Genomic DNA, 5,702 nt, shown 5'->3' with positions numbered 1-5,702 from the left:
TACTCGAGAAAAATGTATGAGTTATATGGTGATTGTTTGAGTTTTGGCACGACATACCAGACGAACTGTTACAATATGCCATTTGCACCATTTGTTGGCATCACTCAACACGAGCCCCTCTCTCGACGCCGCCTCCTACGACAAAACAAAGGTCCCCCAGCTGCGTCCAAGTTAGAAGACATGCAGTTGCGTGCCTGTAGTGGGACATGCAAACTGGCCCCATCTCTCTCAACGCCGCCCCTTCTGACAAAAACAAAGGCCCCCCCAATTGCGACCAAGTTAGAAGACATGCAATTATGTGCCTAGTGCGGGACATGCAACTAGCCCCCTCTGACAAAATAAAGGCCCCCAATTGTGACCAAGTTAGAACCCATGCAGTTGCGTGCCTAGTGTGGGACATGTAACTGGCCCCTCTCCCCGTACAACAAAAAAATGGAAGTCAAGTTGCGACCAAGTTATAAGACATGCAATTGCGACGATGCCGGAATTAGAAGACATGCAATTGTGTGCCTAGTGTGGGACATGCAACTGGCCCTCTCTCTCTCTCTCTCTCTCGGCGCCTCTCCCTCCAACAAAATAAAGGTCCCCAGTTGCGTCCAAGTTAGAAGACATGCAGTTGCGTGCCTAGTGTGGGACATGCAACTGGCCCCCTCTCTCTCAACGTTGCCTCCTCCGACAAAACAAAGGTCCCATGTTGCGACAAAGTTAGAAGACTGCAGTTGCGTGTCCTATTGTGGGACATGCAACTGGCCCCTTTCCCAGTACAAGAAAAATGGAAGCCGAGTTGCGACCAAGTTATAAGACATGCAACTGGCCCCCCTCTCTCGACGCCGCCTCCTCCGACAAAAGAAATGTCCCCAGTTGCGACCAAGTTAGAAGACATGCAGTTGCGCGCCTGTTGTGGGACAAGTAATTGGTGCCTCTTCCCGTACAACAAAAATTAAAACCGAGTTGCAACCAAGTTATAAGACATGCAGTTGTGACCATGCTGGAAGACATGCAATTGCGTGCCTAGTGTGGGGCATGCGACTAGCTCCCCCTCTCTCGACACCGCCCCTCCGATAAATCAAAGGTCCCTAGTTGCGACCATGTTACAAGAGATGCACTTGCGTGCCTATGTGGGACATGCAACTGGCCCCTCTCTCTCAACGTCGCCCCCTCCGACAAAAAACAAAGGCCCACCCAGTTGCGACCAAGTTAGAAGACATGCAATTGCGTGCCTATTGTGGGACATGCAACTGGGCCCATCTCTCTCGATGCTACCCCCTCCGACAAAAACAAAGGTCCCCCAGTTGCGACCAAGTAAGAAGATATGCTTTTTCGTGTCCTAGTATGGGACATGCAACTGGCCCCTCTCCTCATATAGCAAAAAATGAAACTCGAGTTGCGACCAAGTTATAATACATGCAATTGCGACCATGTTGGGAAAAGACATGAAGTTGCGTGCCTAGTGTGGGTCATGCAACTGTCCCCCCTCTCTCTCAACGCCGCCCCTCCGACAAATCAAAGGTTCCTAGTTACGACCAAGTTAGAAGATATGCAGTTGCGTGCCTGTTGTGGGACATGCAACTGGCCCCTCTACCAGTACAACAAAAATGAAAACTCGAGTTGCAACCAAGTTATAAGACATGCAGTTGCATGCCTAAAGTTGAGCATGCAACTAGGCTCCTCTCTCTCTCTCGACGCCGCCCCTCCGACAAAAACAAAGATCCCCACAGTTGCGACCAAGTTAGAAGACAAGTACTTTGAACTTAATCCGAATCAAAAAGATCCTCTCATATCTACTGAATTAGGCACACAAACATTTCAATCAATAAAAAAATTTGGACAAAAAATATCCCCTCAGATTCTATGCTTCAATCTAGTAATCATTCTCTTATATTCCAGAAAAACAAGAGAGTTTTGAACATGCTATTGATTAATACAGTTTCAGCCAGAAATTTGACAAAAACAAATGAACATGCCCCCTCCTACCTAGTGACATATTCAGTAACAAATCTTTCTCTTATTACAGGGGAAAGATTTCAAAAAACATGCTACTCATTAATAAAAAAGGGTTCCATATGAAAAATCTGAAAAAACAAAATAAGGATACCACACTCTCTATTGATAGATTCAGTAAATTATCTCTATTGTTTCTAGTAAACAAAAATAGGGTTTCATTACAATCTAAAAAACTAAAACTAAAACAACAGACTAAGCCACTCCATTCAACAAAAAAATAATCAAAACATACTACTGATTTCACAAAAATGCTACTCATTTTGATGGGTTTGGGTTCTGTAATATATATGAGGGGGGTGGGGTTCAGTAATTTCACAAACATGCTACTGATTAAGAATAGGGTCCCATAACAAAATCTGAAAAAACAAAAGAAGATACCCACTCCCCTAATGATAGATTCAGTAAGTATCTCTCTTGATTCCAGTAAAATAAGTAGGGGTTTCATTAAACAATCTAAAAAATAACAAAAACAACAGACTGAGCCACTGTATTCCACAAACAAAAAAGGAATCCTCAGCCATTCTACTGATTTCACAAAAACATGCTACTGATTTCAGGGGGGTTGGGTTTGGGTTCAGTAACAAAAAATGAGGTGGTCTGGGTCAGTAATAATCCTCAACACATACAAAAAAGAGGACACTCTACATATCACTGCTTGAATAAAAAAAAGAATCGATTCTATGCTTCAAATCAGGTATACTGCTCTCGCCCAACAAAAACAAGAAAATGGAACTCAAAACTCCCTCGGATCTACTACTCTCGTCCAACAAATCAAATGGAAAAACAAAGATGGAAGAAAAAGAGGGGGGGGGGGGGGGGGGGGGGTAGCACTTACTCCATCAGCAGCGTCCCCCATACTCTCGTTGGACGTTGAGCAGCACAGCAATTCCTTCGTTTGCTGCAGAGATCTTCAGATTTTGACAGAGGTAAAAAGTGATAGAGAGAGAATGGGGGGAGAGGGGAATGGATAGAGACGAATGACTGCAGCTTCCCCTCCTTTAATTTACCACCGGTGGCCGCTTCCCCTCCCCTATAACAAAACGTCAAAAAGAAGAAAGCGGACCGAGAAAAAAATCAAGATAGAAACAGACAAACAAAAAAGCCCAGCCCACGAAAAAGCAAAACGCTCACCCTCGGCCGCGCTTTGACGTAGAAAAAGGCGAACGGACTGGTCCGAGCCCACCGCGCCTTAGACAGGCCGAAAAAAGGCACAAAAACAACCCAGCGTGAATCTACAAGCAACAAACGGATCGGACGGCTCGTCAGTCGACTGAGACTTCGCGAAGTCTCAGTCGACTGATTTTTAGCAGCTCCGCTGTCAAATATTGGCACTGGCACTGGCATGGCACTACATACATTGCTTCTCCTTCTAGCTACCTCCTGGTTGGCACCGCGGACTGCACTACTGACCACTTCCCTCTCCAAGCTAGCTAGCATCCACATCGGCCACTCGCCAAGTTGCAAGCGAAGATGGGGCGCGGGAAGGTGGAGATGAAGAGGATCGACAACAAAGCGTCGCGGCAGGTCACCTTCCACAAGCGCCGCCGCGGGCTGCTGAACAAGGCGCAGGAGCTCGCCGCGCTCTGCGACGCGCACCTCGGCGTCCTCGTCTTCGACGGCACCGGCAAGCTCCACCACGACTACTGCAGCCCCCATACCAGGTCTGTCCGTCCCTTGCCTGCGTCCATCTTTCTCACACTTCTTCTCCACGGCCGTTCGTCCGTCCGTCGTGATTTTATCCCGCCCGGCCGGTTGCAAATTGATTTTAGGGTGCACCGCTATTTGGAAGAACGGATTTGTTTCTACAGTTTGGCTATTTTTATTGAATTTCTGATTGATCAATATGATTCTTTACATACAGAAACTGTTGGAGGATATCGCAAGGCTGAAGCGTGAGCGTGACCATCTCGTGGCGAGCCATCGGATGATGACCGGAGAAGACATACCATCTTCAACCACCAAGGAGGAACTCGCCGATCTGGAGCAGAAGCTAGAGTGCGCGTTGTGTAAAGTCCGTGGAATGAAGGTACACTACACACACCACGACCAGGCAAAATTCACTGCGATTGCATGTGAGTGTTTGAGTTGAACGGTCATGTTAATCACTGCACGACTTTCTTGTGTGCAGGATAAACTACTGAACCAGCAATTAGAGGAATCACGCCACAAGGTAACTACTGCCTCCGTCCCGTAATGTCAGTTGTTTTTGCACTAGTGCAGTGTCAAAAAACGGACGCATACGTTTTCTATGGGGACATCTACATTTTATATGAAAAAATAATAGTTATTCAACAAAAAGTCAAAAAATTGAAAATATTTTTGAAATAAAATTGATCTGCCATTGTACTTGTGAGAAAATTTTCACAAAAAGAAAATCCCCTTTTGACTTATTTTCAAAAAAGACAAATTTTTGGCCAAAATAGTGTGAATAGTGGCCAATAATAGCAAATAAATTTTGTCATTCCCGCTATGAAGTCAACGTTGGTTTTTTCTTCGTGAAAATTTATATACTAGTGCAAAAGTAAGTCAAGTTTATTCTAAAAAATCTTCATTTTGACTTTTTGTTTAATTATTTATTAAAAAATATCCTCATATAGAGTGTATACACAACCAAGAACCAAAATGTATTTCCCGTTAAAAATGTCTTACATTATGAGACGGACATATAATCGAAAGATAACCAACATTAATTAAGATGCAAATAAGCAAATCGTTCATTTGATTGTGCGTGCGTGGACATGTAGGTGCGCATCTTGGAGGAGAAGAACAGCCTCATGCGCCACGTGGTAATTTGCGTCGCTGCCTGCCTGCTAGGCTGATGTAGTCATGTTCGTACTGAACTGCCTTCCTGAATGTGTACATGTTGACTCTGCAAGATGAACCATGACGAGCGGCGTCGTGCGGCCGTGGAGGCGGAAGCTCATGGCGCCGATGATGCTACCGGCGTCGGCGTTCGGGGCTTCTTCCCGGAGGCGGAGGAGGAGGGGTTGTCCACGTCTCTGCAGCTGTGGCCGCAGCACTCCCCGACGTGCGGGATCCCAACCTGCAGCGATGGTGATTAACGTCGTGCGTATAAAACACATTACTTGTAAACTAAACTTCTTGGTGATTTCCCGTATTATTCTGTTGTTTTGCAGATTGAGAAGGAGAGAAACCTGATAGAATGGGCCGGAGGCTAATAATTAGTTAATGCATAATTTGCAAAAAAATAGTTAATGCATGGAGTATGTAGCTACTCCCTTCGTTTGGAATTACTTGTCGCAAAAATTAATGTATCTAGATGTATTTTAGTTCTAAATACATTCATTTCCGAGACGAGTAATTCCGAATGAAGGGAGTAAAACTTAGTAGTACCCCTCCTAAGTAGCTGCCCAGTAGTTTATGGACAAGTATCCGACGTACGCACAAAGGACATGCAGTTGACTAGTGGTGCACCGCAATGTTTTGTCAACACTATATGTACAGAAGTCCCATTTTGCTCCACGGGATTTCCCGTATGCTACTGCCGTACTGGCTAGCACAGTAGCACTCCCATGTATCACGTCGGTCCATACGAATCTACGGCAATGTTCTCTTTGACATCAGTGCTATATTTGAGGGTTGGTATCACCTGATATTTTTCTAATATATGATTACATCTAACATGAATGGGTTGATCAGCATATGTACTTCATCTGTTTGCGTATCTACCTTCCTGC

The 5,702-nt window shown here is 45.1% G+C and overlaps 1 pseudogene; it reads left to right on the top strand.

The window, feature by feature from the left end:
* Positions 1-3,409: 3,409 nt before the first annotated feature.
* On the top strand, positions 3,410-5,224 carry LOC125525259 (annotated as a pseudogene).
* Positions 5,225-5,702: the final 478 nt, after the last annotated feature.

Source organism: Triticum urartu, chromosome 7, assembly GCF_003073215.2.
Source record: "Triticum urartu cultivar G1812 chromosome 7, Tu2.1, whole genome shotgun sequence".
In the NCBI taxonomy this organism is placed as follows: domain Eukaryota; kingdom Viridiplantae; phylum Streptophyta; class Magnoliopsida; order Poales; family Poaceae; genus Triticum; species Triticum urartu.
Note: the sequence above shows the minus strand (reverse complement) of the source record. Positions and strands in the feature narration are given on the sequence as shown.